The following is an 18644-nucleotide window of genomic DNA, read 5'->3' as shown; positions in this document are numbered from 1 at the left end:
CCCCTTCAGACAGAGAAGAAGTGGAGGCTTGGCTGGTGATGATATTGAGATGTTGACCCACTCCTCACCACCAGGCAGTGTCTGCATCCTCACACCTGGATTATCTCCACCATTTGGAGGTTTGTAGGGTGGTTTGGGGGGTGTGTGGTGTGATTTAGACGTCTGCAGGGTGATTTGGGGGATGTGAGGGGTGATTTAGGGGGTGTGAGGGGTGATTTGGAGGTTTGTAGGGTGATTTATGGTGTGTGGGGGGTATGCAGAGCTGTGGGCACAGATCCAGAGCTGTTCCCATGGAAGCTTGTGTCCCACCAAGGATGAGATCTTCTCTCCCACACCTCAAGAGTGCCTCCAAGCAGGATTCTTACAGAGTTCTGCCTGACCCATGAGCAGAGAGAGGGAATTAAAATTAAAATTGACTATCTCAAAATACCTGAACTGAATAAAAGAATTGCTGGTGTTTTTAAAGGACTGTTTTTATGTCAAAGGCATTTGGGCATCTGAAATCCTTCGGCTCCATTAAAAACAAAAAACCTCCAAAAACCCTAAATAAAAGAAATCCAGCTTTGGTTTTGTCTGAATTTGCCTGGTTTTCCAGGGAAGTGGTTGAGTCACCATCCATGGAGGAGTCTGAGTCACATCCAGGTGGATGTGGCACTTGGGGACATGGGTTAGTGGTGGCTTTGGGTTGATGCTGGGACTCGATGATTTTGGAGGTGTTGGTGATTTTGGAGGTGATCCTAAACTGAATAAAAGAATTCCTGGTGTTTTTAAAGGACTGTTTTTATGTCAAAGGCATTTGGGCATCTGAAATCCTTAGGCTCCATTAAAAACAAAAAAAAAAAAAAAACCCAAAAAACTCCAAAAAACCCTAAATAAAAGAAATCCAGCTTTGGTTTTGTCTGAATTTGCCTGGATTTTAAGGGAAGTGGTTGGGTCACCATCCATGGAGAGGTTTAAGTCACATCCAGCTGGATGTGGCACTTGGGGACAGGGGTTAATGCTGGGTTTGGGTTGATGTTGGGACTCGATGGTTTTGGAGGTGTTGCTGATTCTGTGGTGGAGGAAGGGGGAAGCAGAAACTCAGCTGTTTCCTCACCCAAATGATGTCCAGGGCCTAGACCCACATAAAGGAGATTTCAGCCCCACTGCTGCTCACCCTGGAGGAAGTTGGTGTGACCATGGAAGAGCTTTTGGGCATCTTGAAGGGCTTTTCCAACATCGATGATTCCATTCCATCAAAATGGAATCATTGATGTTGGAGAAGGCCTCCAAGATGCCCAAAAGCTCTTCCATGGTCAGGTTTGGGGATTGATTTCCTAGGAAACAGAGCACTTGGCTGCTGGGTCTTTTGGATCTAGGATGTACAAACATCATTAATGAAGGATCCACATTTTAGGCTCTTCAAACAAAAATGAATCAAAACCAGTTTTCCACCTCCATCCCCCATAACTGCCTGGAATGGTTGCATGGTTATTTATTTTGAATTAATAAAGAAATTCAGATTTCAGTAATTGGGCAGGTGGATAACAGCAACATGGGTCTTGCCTTGACATCCAGTTGGGAGCCTCCTCCTCCAAGCCCTCTGGAGCAGAGGCTCCCACCCCTGGCATCTCCTCCACCCTTGGATAAGATCTTCAGATGAGGCCAGTAAATAATGGCAAGTCCAAGCCATGAACTTGCTATTTCCTGGCTCAGCAGCACCTGGAAATGCACTTTTCTGCCCCACTTTACAGCCACAATTTATGCAATTCACAGTCCAGCCCTAATTTATACACTGAGGTTTTTTTTTAATCCCTTCGTGCCCATCAAGAATTTCCATTTCAATCTAATCAGTTGCTGCATGGGCCCATCGTTTTTGCTTGGAAATGCACAGGACGTGTCCATACAGCTCTAGAGCACTGCTCCCCTCCCTACACCCTCTCCACCCCCGCTTCCCACCTCCCCCCTCCCCAAACTATGACTCATCTCAAGACAGAAGGTTAATTTAGGTTAATTATCTTCCTGGTTAGCAGTGCATACATGTCCTGAGCAGCAATAAAGGTTTGACACCCCTCCTGCTGCTGCAAATCAATTTTCTTCCTCATTTACTGTAAATGGAAATGAGCCAGGTCCTCTGGCATCAAAGTAAACATTTCTCTGCATGAAACTCAACTTGTGAACCTGGTAATTTCAGATTTGCTTATAACATGCGCATTTGCCAAGGGAGAGGAAAAAAAAAAAAAAAGAAAGAAAAGAAAAGAAAAGCAGCTGTTTGATGTCTCCAAAAACTAGAATTAGCCCTGTAGATCAAACATCACTTCTCCTGCTGCTTTAATAATGGCAGGATCCAGTTGCATTAAGCACGAGGATATCATTACAGCATGCACGGTGCTTACACATAAGCTAACCCCTAATTCCCCTACTTAGCAGCTAATGCATGTTATTATTATTATTTACTCCTGCAGCGAGAGGCTCTGCCATGATCCGAGTCCTGCGGGGTTGAGGCGCTCCAAATGGAGAGAGCGAGCTCCGAGAGTCTAAATAAGACACAAAGGGAGACAACAAAGGAAGTGTTGGTGGCCCCGGGGCCGGGGAGCGAGAACGGACATGCAGATGGCCCAGAGCAGGTTTGCAGCACGGGCAGGAGTCAGACGCTTGTGGTCGCAGCCCTAACCCAGCCAGCGGCCGCTCCTGGAGGTGGGATCAGGCAGGCAGAAGTCAGCTCAGCCCCCTGAAATTTAAGTTTTCGCTCTGAGCTGCTCGTTCCGGATGTCTCCATGGTCAATGGAGATCGGGCAGCGCCTTGAGAGGGGGATTTTAGGGTTAACACAGAAGGCTTCTATTATGAGTGTTGTGGAACGCTGTAACAGGTTGGTGGGTGTCCCATTCGTGGGAATATTCCAGTTTGTAGAGGGCCCTGTGTGACAGTGGTCCCAAGGGCTCTTGGATGAGGGAAGAGACGAGAATGTTGACTCCATGTTCAGAAGGCTTGATTTATTATTTTATGATATATGTTACATTAAGACTATATTAAAAAGAAATAGAAGGAAAGGTTTCCTCTCAGAAGGCTAGCTAAGAATAGAATGGAATGAAAACAAAATCAGCTGGCTTGGACAGAGAGAGAGAGCCAGCTCTGCCATGACTGGTCACTAAATCCAAACATCTACATCAGACCAATCACAGATCCACCTGTTGCATTTCACAGCAGCAGATTACCATTGTTTACAGTTTGTTCCTGAGGCCTCAGCTTCTCAGAAGGGAAAAAATCCCAAGAAAGGATTTTTAGTGAAAAGATTACTGCAACAGCCCTGAGCAGCCTGATCCTTTAGAGGTGACCCTGCCCATGGCAGGGTTTGGGTGAGATGAGCTCCAAAGGTCCCTTCCAGCCCAAACCACTCTGGGATCCATCTGATGGTTCCATCATTCTCTGCATCCTCTGTAGGTAGGATGGTTTTCCCACTGGCCACAGAGTCTGGAACCACATGGATTTGTCCAAAATGGGATTTTTACAAAGATGAGATTTCTCCAAAATTTTGTTGGAACCCAGGACATTCCTCTGGCTGCCCTGGAGGACTTAAGACCCTGGCAGGGGGCTCAGAGCCCTTGGCACAGAGTCACAAACACCTGTGCCTTTGATTTTAGCCCTTGAAAACAATTACCAACTTTGTGTGGAGATGTACAAGCCATAAGAGTTTGAGTAGAATGATAGTGATTTCGTCACAGGGTGAAAAAGTAGAATTTGGGGTTTTTAGAATGGGAGTTCAGAAGGCAAGATGGAGGCATTTGCGTGTGCCTTGTCCTCCTTCCTTCTTCTTCTTGGCCTCCATCTTCTGCTGCGATGGTGGCACTTCTGGATTGGTTTAGAGCAGAGACAGACTGTCTAACTTAGGTGATAGGTATTGGGAAATTATTGTAAATAAAGTACAGGTAGTTTTTAGTATAAAAAGTTAATACCACCCCAAGGGTGGTCACTGTGCCACAATCTGGCCTGCTGGACAGATCTCAGCAGGTTGGAGGAAGAATGTCACAGATAACAGCAAATAAACAACCTTGAAAAGCAGAACAGAAGAATCCTGACTCCTTCTTCAGCTGCTGGGCTGGGAAAAGAGACTTTCCAACACATCTCGGGGTCATCCTGACCACAGAGACCCCCAGACCCTTTGAGATGCCTTGGAGGAGCTACAACAGGCAGGAAAGTTGGCAGCCTTGGTGCACCCACCAGAGACTCCAAACTGTGAATCTGGAGGGATCCAAAGGTGTCCCCATGAGCAGAGCCCTGGGTGACCAAACAGGAGTGAACATCCCAGAAAAGGAGGAGAATCCCAAACCCAGTTCCCAATCCTTGGAGCATTTCCCTCAGGGGCAACGGCAACTTTCCACGAGGTGCAGGTAGAACGTGGTGTGAGAATGGTGAGGAGAGCGGTGGCCTCATTAATCAAGGCTGAAATTGCTCACACAAGCTCCAATTTCTGTTCAAAGACAATCAGCACCCCCTTGGCATCTTCTTTTCTTCTGTACAGTGGGAATGGTGATCCCTGCTTTTCCTCCAGATTCTGATGAAAGCTCCTGCTCAGGGTCAGCTCTCTTCTGACTCAGTTTTTCTACGAATTTATGGTTCAAGACAGGAAATTTTTGAATATGGCCTGATCAAAACTGATCCTGGCATTGTGGAAACAGAACATAGATTTTATAGTAAACAGGGAATATTGTTTATTATGTTAAATACTCAAGCTTAGGAAGGAGAGACTCAAGCAATGAAAAGGGAAATTTGCTTGAAAGGTTTTGAGACGGTGGGATTTGTTTGAATGTAGTAAATGGTAAAAAACACTAAGAAAAGGCACTGAAAATCTGATGGAGGTAAACCCTGGGCACTCCCAAAGAGGCAAAGGGTCTGAGAGGGGTTTGGCAGCTTTCTGCAGGACCTGGAGCCCTTTCCATCTCATGGCCCACCAAGGATGAGATTTTCTCTCCCACTCCTCAAGAGTGCCTCCATGCAGAAACCTTAGAGACCTCTGCCTGACCAAAACTAAAATTGACTCTAACTCAAAATTCCTGAACTGAATAAAAGAATTACTGCTGTTTTTAAAGGACATTTGTGACCTGATGGACTTTAAAACTAGATCTGCTCCAGGACAGCAGGACAGTTGTAACCCACAAAAGTTAAAAGTTGTAACAGTTGTAACCACAAAATATTCATTTCATCCCACTTGGAATGGAAGAAAAACCCTCACATCCTTCTGTAATTTCCTTCATCCCATTGATGACCTTTTAGTTGAAGGTTTTTAGAGGCTGGGATGCAGCACGCTCTTCTCCAAGGAAGGATGTGATGAGTAGACCAAAGTGATGTCACAGAAACTGGAATTTCTGAGAGGACAATTAATTGCACAAATCTATAATTCATCATAATGAGTCACATTTCCTCTCTGACAGCAAAAGAAAAAAAGAAAAACCAACCCTTTTCATGCTGTATTGCAGAAATTGAATGACTGTGATAAGAACAAGGCAATTAGGGACATCCTTGAGGGGATTTTATATTTAAAATAGAGTTAATTTTGCTTAGAGCAGAGAGACTGAGCAGATTTCTCCAAGGTCCTCTGAGCAGGATTATCTGTGGCTGTAGAAATGTTCAGAGCTCCAAGAAGAACACAAAAAATAGCTCTGTGCTGTGGATTATTTACAATATATTACAATTTATACAATAGGAGCTACAATATATTTGATAGGTTCTCATAATTTTACGTGCAGTTTTTTATTTTCTCAATGAGGACAAAGCTGCCCGGGCTGGAACAGATTTCCCAGGGAAATGATCATGGAATCAATTCCAGGAGCATCAGGCACATGGTGGGAGTGTTGGAGTTGTTCTGTGCTGGGCCAGGAGTTGGCTCCAATGGTCCTTGTGGGTGCCATCCAGCTCAGGGCATCCTGTGATTCTGGAACACTGCAGACACCCAAAATCTGGGTGTTTTATTGGGATTGCAAATTTTTAAAAAAATCCAAGTTGTTCATTTGTCTTGGTGGCTTTATGAAACAGTGATGGCTGCAGGAAAGGGTAGAAGAGCATCAAAACTGAGTTGGGAAAGAGCAGCATTTCCGTTTTGTCATGAATTCCCCCAAACTGACACACTCGTACACAGCATTATCTCACTTCCTGAAATTTTTCTTGAACAAGAATAAATAAACACAGGTTGATTTGAGCTACCCCCTAACCCTGACTGATCTTTACAGATAAACTCCCCCTCCCTTTAGCCATGTTTTCTTCTGCTTCTGAAACCCCAAACTGATAATTATTCCTGAGAAATGCTGAGTTGGTGTTGGAACACAACATGATGGTGGACCCTGGCTAAGAGGTCCATGAGCCACAGGCGATTGGAAGCTGAATTATGTTGCCATTTAAAAACTTCTGTTTTATCTCAATTCTCAATGAAAGCAACTCTCCACTGTGCTTGGTTTTGTGCAGGAGCTTAAATTCTGCATTTGTGCATGGGCAAGGGGCTGGTCTTCAGTGAGGCAGGCAGCTGGAACCACCTGGCTGGCATCAAAACTGACTTTTCCCTGAAAATAGTGCAGCTGCACCCCAAGCGCCTTCCTCAGGCTCCCAAACCGAGCCAGCCACTGGACAGGGTCATCAGTGCCAGGGGCCAGGCTAAAAATTCAATCACACATGAATAATCCTCAAATCCATGCCTTTACTGTGCTGCTGAAGAGGGGCAGTTTTAACCGAAAGAGGTTGTGATGAAGGTGATGGAGAGGAGGTTGTGATGAAGGTGAAGGACACGGGAGTGCCCTGAGTGCAGCTGGGCAGGCACAGATATCCCAGGAGCTGACAGGGAATTGTTTTCAGACTCATAAATGGCAGCACTGACCCCACCAAGCAGGTGGAAATAATGAAAATTAGATAAGAGCTGCAAGTTTTGAGCAAATTGCAGCTTCCCTGGGGGCTCAGAGCTCCAAAAATGACACTTCAACCAGCAAATGACAGCAGCTGGACTATTTTAATGAAGTTTTCATCATCACAGGAACTCAGGGAGCTGAGAAAATATTCACACAAGTCAAACAGCTCTGCTGCAGGGAAACAGATCCCAAATTTTGTCGCTGTATTCCCCGAGTGCTGCAATCTCTGCTTCTACATTTCTGCATTTCTGCTCCTTTTCCTCCCGTGCTGTTCAGGGTTTATCTGCCCAAGCACAACCATCTAAGATAAACCAGATAAATTATTCCCTAACTGTTATTTCTCCCTGTTGACCCTGGGAGGGCTCTGCTCCCATCTGAGGTGAGCTGCAGTGGATCCCATCCCTCTGCCTGCACCCTGCTGGCTTGTGCCAGCTTGAACACCAGGCCTGTTCAGCTCTGTGTGATTTCACTATTCCCAGGCTCCTGGAATGCACAGATCCACCTAGGAAATGAAATATAGTCCTCCTTAACTCGAGGAATCAGAGCCTGATTTGCAGGAGCATTGTGTTGGTGGCACCAATGTCCCCTGAGCACGTGCAGCAATTCAGGAGATGCAGCTGAGCTATTTTCCTTTTTGGTTTTTTGGGGTTTTTTTTTTGGCTGAGAAGGCAAGATTTGCTTCAAGGAGTACTTATGCAAACAGCTTGCTCTGTGCATGGCTATAAACACTAATTTGGAGAGCCACAGCAAGCCAAGGAGTTGTTTATGAGATGCTGATGAGGCGGAGGCCAGGGAGGTGTTTATGAGGCTGTGGCGGTGCCAAAGCCAAACTGCACCTCTGAGGCACCACTGGCACAGCCCCATCTCTCCAGGGGCTCCACAGAGGGAGATTATTGCACTCCCTGGGAATCCTGATGAGGAACTCTTCGCAATTAACCCAGAGGTGGGATGGATGGGCAAGAACTGAACCCTGCCCAGGTTCTGGCAGCTGAGCAAGAAACTCTTTGCAAAGAGGACAGAAAAGAGAAGAAGAGTGTGGTACTGATCTCCATGGATAATCAGGGTCCACAGTGTCCTTTCCTCACCGTTCTGAACAGCCTGAAATCCCAGATTTTTCGCTGTCCTTGTAGGAACTTCAATGTTCTTTCAGACCTTCCCCCATGAGCACTTCTCCTCTCGTAATTTGAGGCCTCCTGTGCTTCCAACACTTATTTTTAAGTATGGCATGATTTGGGTTTCTTTATCTGGGCATAAATCACGTTCTTCATTGTGCTGTGGAGATCCTACAAAGGTCTTGGTCATGGAAAGGAGTGAGAACTGTCAAGGACTTTATGGGAGAAACATTTTTTATCAATAATTGTCTTCCATCAAAAATTGAGATGTTTGGGGCAGACACTTGTCCTCAAACCCTCTGCTGAGTGAGGGCCTCTGCTTCTCATTTACAGCCTCCTCTTTTCCAGACCAAAATCTCTTTACTCTTCCTTTTAGTCAATTTTTCCCTAGGCAAGTTAGAATTTTCCTTTCTTTACCCTTTTCCAGCTTGTCTACGTCTTAAAGTTGTGTGTCCAAAACTAAACCATTGACTCTGTTCACTTTCACGTTGCTTAATCAATAAACGCTTTTAAAGTCAGGAGCTTCTCTCTTTTCTGGTTATTCTTGACTCCAGATTTTGTAGCTCCCTGGTGTCTGCACTCCCAATGAGTATCTCACAGTAATTCCCAAATTACATTAAAAGAGAATCCCTTCAAGAGGAGTCTCTGCCCTTCCTTTACAAATCCAAATTCCTTACAAATCCAGGGACTTCATAGGTTTTGTGGAACAGATTCCATGGCATTTAATTTGAGAAAGGGGTCAGATATTATGATAAGAATATTGGATAAAAATATGATTTTTTTAAAATAAAAAACACCAATTGGAAAATGGGCACAACCAAGGATAGATACCAGCTGCTACCCTGAAATAATATTGCAATTGCAATAAGAAACTCCTTTTATAATAAGAGAACATGCAAACATCAGCAGTGTGGCACCTCCTGGAGCTGTTTAGATGCTGGATGTTTATTTACACAGCAAAGAGCCACGTGGGAAGGTGTTTTGTCTGCAGAGAGTGAAACCTTGTGGCTTGATGTAGAAGAAAGACCTTTCCAAGATAAACACAGCTGGTGTTGTGGCACGGGAACGCGGGATTGGGAAAAAGGAAAAAAGAAAAAACCAAAGCAAAGGTGACGAGCCAGCATCTTCTCAAGCTTTGGTTAGAGGCTGCTGGAGTCATAATTCACTCAAAGGCACAAGAACAGAACCCTAATCGTTCCCTCCCACCAGGCTGAGATGTGAAAGGGCAGGTATTGTGTCGGTCAGGGCAGGAAACGCTCTGCCAGGTGGGGAGATGGGGTTTTTGTGGGCTCTGGGAGAGGGTGGTGTGTCCATCTCTGCCCCCCGAGCTGCAGCTCCTCTGCAATTACGGGCTGCCCGTGCCCTTCATAGCACACAGGCTGGCTCATTATTCACATAATCGCCTGGAAAATGTTTTTCTCAGGCTGTATCAAAGCTTTGTTTCTATATCTCTGCCTTTTTGTCCCCCCCCCCCCTCCCCTCCTTGCCCCGTGAAGCGACCAGGGATGCCCTGCAGTGGAGCCCTTGCCTGTGATTAACGTGCTGACCTAGCAATTATTCACATCTGGATGGGCCTTTGTTCCACTTTGAAGTCTCTCAATGACTCCTCTTTCCCCTCACCTGTCTTCATTTTCCCCTGGGTGCCCCCATCCCACCTCCTCCCTCCCCACCTTGTCTATCAGCCCTCAGAAGTGCCCAAAATGAAAACAGGGGATGGACCAGAAATTCCTCCCTAATGGGCCCAGGTGAGCTTGGGGTGGCAGAGGGAAGGTTCAGACCTTGAAGATGACCTTTCCAAAGTGCCCGAGTCAATAACAGCGTGCAGCCCTCCCCAGCCCCTTGCTTCTAATTGACAAGGTGGAGATGGACTGGGGGCTCTTTCTTCTCCCCGAGCACGTGAGATCTTTTAATCTTCACCCAAAAAGAGAAAAAAAAAAAAGGGGGGGGGAGAGGGAAGAAGAAGGAGCAAAGGATGATGGAAGAGATAGGCTGGGCACAGAGTGAGGCTGGGGAGCTGTGGTGGGACAATGAGGGGCGAGCAGCAGCTCCTCTCACAAATCGTCTTTTGTGCGGCAGGAGGGGAGGAGGGGACGCCTCCCTCTCCCACATTCCTCCACCCAGCCCCTGGTTCAGGAGGGAGAGGAAGGCTCGTGGGGCTGGGGGGAGTGGGAAGTCCCCGTGCTTTGAGGAGATTAACTTCTGGAGTAAAACACAGGGCGATAGTCTTTCGGAATTGCCTTCCAGCCGTGACAGGCGCTGCTCAGATTAATTAGATTATGGATGCTCTTTTATATCTGCCAGATGGGTTGGGACAAGGTGGGGTGGGAGGCTGGGAGGGAAATGCTTCATTATTGGGGTTTTTTTTTAATTCCATACTGTTATTTTTTGATGTTCCCCACCTGCCTCCAAGCCCTGTGGTCAGCAAAAGGCCTCCAAAGGGTCTGGGTGGCCTTTGGAAAACATGAGTGGAGCAAGAATTGCTGCAGGAGGACATGAAGAAAAGATGTCCACAGTCTCAAAGAAAGAAATTAAATGTAAGGTGTGAAGGTAACATGACCAAAATTAGATTTTTCTCCTTTAACTAGAAGGTATAGGGGAAATTATTATGGGAAAACACAAATTTTTGGTATCCAAGGAATTGTATCCAAAGGAAGCTGTGTCCATTTCTTGCACATTCAAATGAGCTGTCCTCATTTCTAGAGCATTCACATAGTTTCAGGCTTATGTTTACCTTTTTTTAATCTGCCTAACCTAGAGAACCCCTTTTTTCCTTGGATTTCTGGAAATTAGAAGTGTGTGCTTTGCTCCTATGGGCTCTGGAAAGAGCAGGGACAGAAAAATACTGACTGAGGACACAGCAAGAAAAATGTGGGGTGAAGCCACAAAAATATCAAATGTCTTGCAAAGGAAACTTGCTGTTCCAGAAACTTTGCCACAGAATAATTTTACCCGTCTTTAGCTGTCAAAACATTTAATGCCAAACAGGGCTCCTCACTCTCCTTTTATACCCAATTGCTGGAAGCAGGCAACTCTAAGGATGCTTCTCTGCCCTTCAGATGGGATGAAATTCTTGGATTAATTCTCCTTAATTGAACAAGGCCAATTGTCACTATTAAATCCCAAACTGCAGCTGAACAACCAGAGATTGTTTTAATTAATTTCCAACTTTTGACAAATTCAAAGATATTCCCTTCCAAAACACGTGGTCCACTTGGCAGAGGTCTTGCTGGTCTTGGTGGACCTTCCAAAATGCAAACTGCCCATGGATGATGTTTTGGTCTCCACTGCCAGTCCATGAAATTCAGCATCCAGGATCTGAGTTTCTCCAGGCGCAAAATTGATCACAATCAATGTGGAATAACTCATCCACATGCAGCAATAAAAATCCATATGGAGTAACATGGTGAGAATAGGGAGCTTGAGACCCAAACAAGACCCAAATTTTAAAGAATGAGCCCTGGATACTGATCAGGATTTTTGTGACGCCGAACACAAGTGCATGGCAAGTGTGAGAACAGCTGGTGTGGCCAAAATTAGGACATGTAATACCTTGGAGCAGGGAATATTCTGGTTTTGGGGGAACTTGGGACACATTTACCAGAGAGCTGTGCCCCACAGCTGGCTCTGCGGGGGGAGTGAAGCCTGCAGGATGAGCCAACCATGAGGAAAGCAGGAGAATGTTTCCTGGTTTAAGTCCTGTGGAGTTGGACAAACCGTGGGGAAAAACGCAAGGATGGAGACACTTGTCCCTTGTGTGGGAACCTCTGCAAGGTGCAGTGGAGCCTTGTCTGGGTCATCTCTGCCACCACCACCTGCCCAGACCTCCCTGCTGGTCTCTGAAAAGTGGAGGGACCTCTTACAGTGATCGCTCTGGAATGGTTGTATCAGGATAATCCAACTCTCCAAAAATTCATTGTGTGCCTGCAATGACTGTTTCCTTCTGCTCTCAGAGCTTCAGGAGAACTTCAGGAGTCACTCATGGCCAGAAGGTGGATCCCACAGCACCTTGAGAGCTCTCGGAGCTTCAGGAGAGCTTCAGGAATCATTCATGGCCAGAAGGTGGATCCCATAGCATTGATGAGAGCCTGCAGTGGGGAGCAACCGGGACCCAGGGTGCAGCACAGCCACTGTGAACCCCCTCCTGGCTCCATCCCCAAAATCCTTGGATGGAGCCATACTTAGAACAGCTTTTGGAAGGCCCTGGCTTGTTTTGCCCACACAGGACAGGTGGACACACCTCCCAGAAGGTCGATCCTGGTCCCTGCTCCAGGCCAGCCCTTCAGTGTCACCTCTGGAGGCTCCCAGCCAGTGCCAGGCAGATATTCCATGGTTTGGAGGTGACATCAACACAACAGCAGCTCCTTCATTTCCCCTCCAGCTCCATCTCCCCGTCCCTGTGCTCCCTGCAGTGTAACCACAGATGGGCCTAGAAGGTTTTCCCTGGTGGGACAAGGGAATGTTTGTCCACCACAATGTCCCATCTGCCTCCTTGGAGCTTCTGAACCGTTCCTATTTCATGGAATCATGGAATTGCTGAGGGTGGAAAAGGCCTCTAAGGTCACTAAATCCAATTGTTGATCCAGCACTGCCAAGGCCACCACTAAACCATGTCCACAAGTGGGACACCCACAGGATTTTTGAACATCTCTAGGGATGGCAATTCCACCATTTCCCTGTGTGTTTCTGTGAATTGATCCCACTCAGGGCTGCATCCTTCACATGCCAACAGTTTTATCCATTCCTCTGAGCTGGGAGGTTTAGAGAGCTACATGAACATGTGCAGGGAAAGAAAATAAAGTAAAATCTGAATCCCAATGGATTTTTGTGGATGGGTGATCCTCCTACAGCAGGCTCTGGTGGGAGCAGCTGATCTGATCGTGCTCATGGCTTTGTCTGAGGTCAATGAGCACCTCCCATCCCAAACTGCTGCTCAGTGCCAGCCCAAATGGCCCAAACTCAGCCCAAATGTGCTAGATTTAGATTGTGCTGCTTTATTTCCCCCTGATGTCTTTATTCTTAATTTTAAACCAATCCCACGGTGATATCCCACTCTGCTGCCTTTATCTCCCAATTATGCAGGGATTATTGCAGAGTTATAAGTCTTTTAAGGGGGAGCCTGTGCTCTGCCACAGGCCATGGAAATGAACCATTCCAGGGACTTTTTATCTCCCTTCCAACTAATGCAAAAAAATCCTCTTTTCTCTTCAGCTTCCAAGCCTGCCTGTAAATAACCTGCCTTGAAACAACCTCCTGCCCTCCACACTCCTTCCCCTCAGTTCCCTTCCTGTAATAGGTCTGGAAAGGTTGAAAGGTGCTGAACTCTTGTGCAGGGAATTCAGCTTTAAAGACCCTGAACTCTCAGATTCCCTGAGGGGCACAGAGGAGGAGGAAGGAGGGGGTGTCTGGTGCTTTAGCACAGTGACCTAAATGATACATCTCATGTACATGTCATGTCAAATGTCATCTCCAGGGCTGGAATTACTCTGAATAACCTGTCTGGTCACTGGAGGTGACTTAAAATGCTTAGCTGCAAGCCATTGCTTTGAGAAAGCCTTGCCTTTTATACTTCCCTTTTTTATTTATTTATGGGCTGGGGAATTTTTTTTTTTTCTCCTGTCCTTGTGCAAGACCCACCAAGTTACTTTTGCTCTGATTGTAGGAGCAGCAAACAGCAGCTGCAAAACAGGAAGGAAACAGTAAATCCCATTAGGAGGTGTTTTTTTGGGGTCAGAAATGAGACACCAGGCCCAGAAAGAAGGGCTGGAGGTAAAAATTTGAGCAGTTCCCCTTGGCTGGGCTCAGCAGGGAGAAGAACACTCAACTGGGACTCTCCAGCAGAGCCTTGGACCCCGTGTCCTGCAAAGCCAAGCAATGGTGACACTGTCATTGGGGGTGATGTCCTTGTCTTTGGGGTGATGGCTCCATTCCCCAAACCACCTCCTCTCTCCCACCCTTTTCTGCTTCAGAGCCTCCTACCACCATCCTTCTGTGGATTTTTCAAAGGATGGTGTAAAATGTGCCTTGTGGAACGAGCACCGCCTGCTCAAAGGCTCTTCAATCTGCCCAAAAACAGGCAGTGGGAGATGAAAATGTGGATTAATTCACAATAGAAATAAGGCAGAGGTGTTCTTTTGGGGATCAGAAATGAGGCACCAGGCCCAGGAACGAGGGCTGGAGGCAAAAATTTGAGCAGATCCCCTTGGCTGGGCTCAGCAGGGAGAAGAACACTCAACTGGGACCTTCCAGCAGAGCCTTGGACCCCGTGTCCTGCAAAGCCAAGCAATGGTGACACTGTCATTGGGGGTGATGTCCTTGTCCTTGGGGTGATGGCTCCATTCCCCAAACCACCTCCTCTCTCCCACTTTTTTCTGCTTCAGACCCTCCCATCACCATCTTTTGGGAAGCACTTGTGGATTTTTCAAAGGATGGTGTAAAATGTGCCTTGTGGAACGAGCACCGCCTGCTCAAAGGCTCTTCAATCTGCCCAAAAACAGGCAGTGGGAGATGGAAATGTGGATTAATTCACAATAGAAATAAGGCAGAGGTGTTCTTTTGGGGATCAGAAATGAGGCACCAGGCCCAGGAATGAGGGCTGGAGGCAAAAATTTGAGCAGATCCCCTTGGCTGGGCTCAGCAGGGAGAACATCACTCAACTGGGACCTTCCAGCAGAGCCTTGGACCCCGTGTCCTGCAAAGCCAAGCAATGGTGACACTGTCATTGGGGGTGATGTCATTGTCCTTGGGGTGATGGCTCCATTCCCTAAACCACCCCCTCTATCCCACTTTTTTCTGCTTCAGACCCTCCCACCACCATCTTTTGGGAAGCACTTGTGGATTTTTCAAAGGATGGAGCCTTGGACACAATGTCCTGCAAAGCCAAGTAATGGTGACACTGTCATTGTCCTTGGGGGTGACACTGTCATTGTTCTTGGGGGTGATGTCATTGTCTTTGGGGTGATGTCTCCATTCTCCAAACCACCTCCTCTCTCCCACCCTTTTCTGCTTCAGAGCCTCCCACCACCATCCTTCTGTGGATTTTTCAAAGGATGGTGTAAAAGGTGCCTTGGAGAATGAGCACTGCCTGCTCAAAGGCTCTTCAATCTGCCCAAAAACAGACAGTGGGAGATGGAAATGTGGATTGATTCACAATAGAAATATGACAGAGGTGTCCCAGGAGGGAAAACAAGCCCAGCTGATTGCGTCTAGCAAAGAGAAAGATTTGGGACAATCTTCTTGGCCAGGATAAATGTCCAAAATTTAAACAGGTTATGTTTGGGATGACATTAAACAGCCAGGGAGAAGATGATGAAGCAAAGCCTGGGATCACAAACTGAGCCTTTGCATCAACAGCAAAATAAATCCATGCAAGTAAAGCTGGATGTTTGCTCAAGATTTGATCTTGGATAGGGGGATCAGGACCACTGAAACAGGAATAAAACCAGAGCTGGGTGTTTCCATCTTCGCACTGAGTTCTGAACCTTTGGAATGGGAAATTCAGGTCTGCACCTCAGAAACAATTATTGAGATTATTCCTTCTTCCAAATTGGCCAAAATGTTTTTTTTTCCAGGCAGTGGGAACTCAAAACTTGATGTTTGGGTAGTTGAAATTCAGCTCAAGGGCTTAAACCCCTCCAGAGGGAGAAGGTGACCAGAGCTGGGACGGTTTTGCCAACGCTCATGTGGACACATCTGAGAGGGCTTTTTCTGTACCAGCTTTTTGGAGGACAGGAAATCTCCTGCTAAACAGCATCTCATCCATGTTCCTGTACAGCAGAGATTTCCAAGGGAAGCTTTTTCCATCTCAGAGCTGCACTTTGCCATTTTACCAGCAGGATACAGTTCATACTCAGGATTTCAAGTGAGAAAGAAAAATCAGATTAGCCTTCCCAGCAACTCCTATTAAAATTTGTTGGTTTTCTTTTTTTTTTTTTTTTTTAACATAGATCTACACAGTGATGGAATTCCTTTGGCTTTCTGATAAATGCTTTGAACTTCCAGCTGTTCTTGTGAAGAGAAAAAACATCAAAGACATTTCTGCAAAGGCCATTCATGTCCCTGAGCAGCTCAGGGCTCTGTTCTTCTCCTGGGGTGCCTCTAGGAGACTGAGGGGTGTGAAAGTGTGGTTTCTCCTGGGAATTCAGGAGAATTCCCTCTTTTCTGTGATTGTCTGGCCTCTTTAAAGCTTCATTAAAGATCTTTTTCAATCCATTGCTGTTCTTCAAGGACCCACAACATCTCATTGCCCCTCAGCCATGTGCTGAGATCCTCTTCCAGGTACTTCTAAAATTTGGAACAATCACGTTTCAAACTACCAAATATCAATCAATTAATTCTATGGCATGGATTTACGGGTGAGGGACCCTCAGGTGGTGACTTGGTTATTAAAACAGGATCTGGCATTGCTCCCTTGTGGGAAATGGATTGGTAGAGAATCCTCAAAGTTTGATAGAAGGTCGATGTAGTGTAAATCTGTATGAAAACTTGAGATAGGAAATGCTGATTTAGAAATGCCATGGAATAGGACAGACATTGCTGAGAGAGAATTGGAACCAGGAATAAGTTTCAAAAGTGTGGCCTTGCAAATAAGACTGGGTACTTTGGAGAAATAGAACTATGAAAGATGCATTGTAGTGAGATCCATGAGGGATAATTTTAGATTTTTGGCTTGAAGGCATTTTCAGCATGGTGTGGCTAAAGCTGACAGGCCAAGAAACATTTCTAATGTATTGGAATTAGGAAACAGTTGGCTTCTGATTGTGATGGTGATGCCTTGTGCAGGCTGCCCTAGAACAGAGGCTGGACAGAGCTAAAGAATAAAGCAGGGATTTATTCAAAGGCCTCCATGGATGCACCTTGGGCAGCACCAGAGCCCAGCCAGGGCTGCACCCAAGATGAACCAAAATGGCCCCAAAAAGGCACAGTCCTGCAAGTGATGGTTGGAAATACCTCTAGATGTCATCTCAACCTTGGAAACAGCACATGGAAGGGGTCAGAGACAAGTTTGCCATGAAAAAAACCCCAAACAATTGGAATAAGTATTATTCATTCTTTCCAACCCAAACTATTCTGTGGTTCCATGATTATGTGGAACATCTCCCTGCGTCCCTCAGGAGAGCATCTTGGTGGGATGGGAAATTCCATGGGAAATGTTCTCCCCTTGGGAGGGGATTTGGTGTTCCAGCCGTGGAGGTGGATGGAGCTGCCAGGGGGTGAGATGTAGGCACAGTCCTGCAGTGATGGTCGGAGATATCTCTGGATGTCATCTCAAAATTAGAAACAGCACATGGAAGGGTTCAGAGTCAAGTTTGCCACGAAAAAACACCACTGGAATAGAAAATTATTCCAGTCTGATTCTTGTCCTGCAGTGGGGTGATGCAGGAGGGGAGAGAACTCAAAGCCCTTTCAGACAAAGCCAGAGTGCAGAGCTGTGCCTCTCCATCCTTCCTTTTCCAGGCAGAAACTGAGGCAGGCAAATTTGCTCAGGCAGCAGGAGAACACCCCTGACAGCACACATTTACTCTTCTGACACCACCCTGCTCACTGTCACGTGAGGAAATGCTCATAAATATAATTTTTCTTTTTTTACTGTGGTGGTTGGAGAAACCAAGGTGATTCTTCCTATGTGACTTCCCTGCAACTACTTTTGCTACTTTTCCAGCAGCCACAGCTTTAAAATTTGGTTTTTAATGAGCAGAGCCCAGTCCATGTCCTCTGAAGGAGAAGATCTTTGCAAAGTTGGTTGGGAAATTAGGAATTTTCTCAACACCATCCAGTAATTCCTAAAGGGAAAATGTAACAGCAAAGGATATTCACCCCAGTGTTACACTGAGAGGGGAGAAAACCCTGTTTCAGACCTGGGATGTTGGAATCCAAAGAAAGTGTTGGGAATTTGGGCCAAATTCACTGAAACAGCCTCAGATTTGGGGCTGATTTCTCCTTGCTCGTGCTGCACTGGGAGCAGAGCTCACAGCACTTTTATCCCAGTGGGAATAAAGAGCAGGATCAGCTCCATGCCAGGCTCCAAATGCTCTGGGTTTGGTGCTCTGGAGCTAAAAGGCAAACTGGGATCTCCCCAGCTCAAAGATCACCCAGGGCAGGAGGAAAAACTCAGCTCCCATCCCCTGCCAGGTTGCCCTCAGCACCTCTCAACTCACATAAAATCATTAAATTTGGAAAACACCTCTCAGGTCACCCAGTCCAGCCCTAGTCCTGCAGCATTCCTTGAGCTGCGCCACTGCAAACTGAAGGAAAATGAGAATTTCCAGCCTTTTTTTGGCTGCAGCTTCCACACCAAGGAGCCTGCCCCAAGCCTGGGCAGCTCCAGCCACAGCCAAGCCGGGTAAAGCCCCAGGTTGACCTGAAGAATATGGGATCTAAAGATATGGGATATAGGAATATGGGATTGTAAAGAATACGGGACTGCCACCTCCTCCTGCTACAGCCAAGTTGAGGACCCTTGTTGTGACCTGGAAAATCCTAAAGGATGTGGGACTGCCACCTCCTCCTGCTACAGCCAGGTTGGGAAAAGCACCTGTGAGGAGCTGGAAAATCCTAAAGGATGTGGGACTGCCACCTTCCCAGCAATGTGGATTTGCCCCAGCATCCCCCAGAAGGAGCCAGCCCCGAGATAAAGGAACTTGTTGGCTTTTAACACCACCTGGG

The sequence above is a fragment of the Melospiza georgiana genome, chromosome 1 (genome assembly GCF_028018845.1).
Source record: "Melospiza georgiana isolate bMelGeo1 chromosome 1, bMelGeo1.pri, whole genome shotgun sequence".
Taxonomy (NCBI): Eukaryota; Metazoa; Chordata; class Aves; order Passeriformes; family Passerellidae; genus Melospiza; species Melospiza georgiana.
This window is presented reverse-complemented; position numbering follows the sequence as displayed.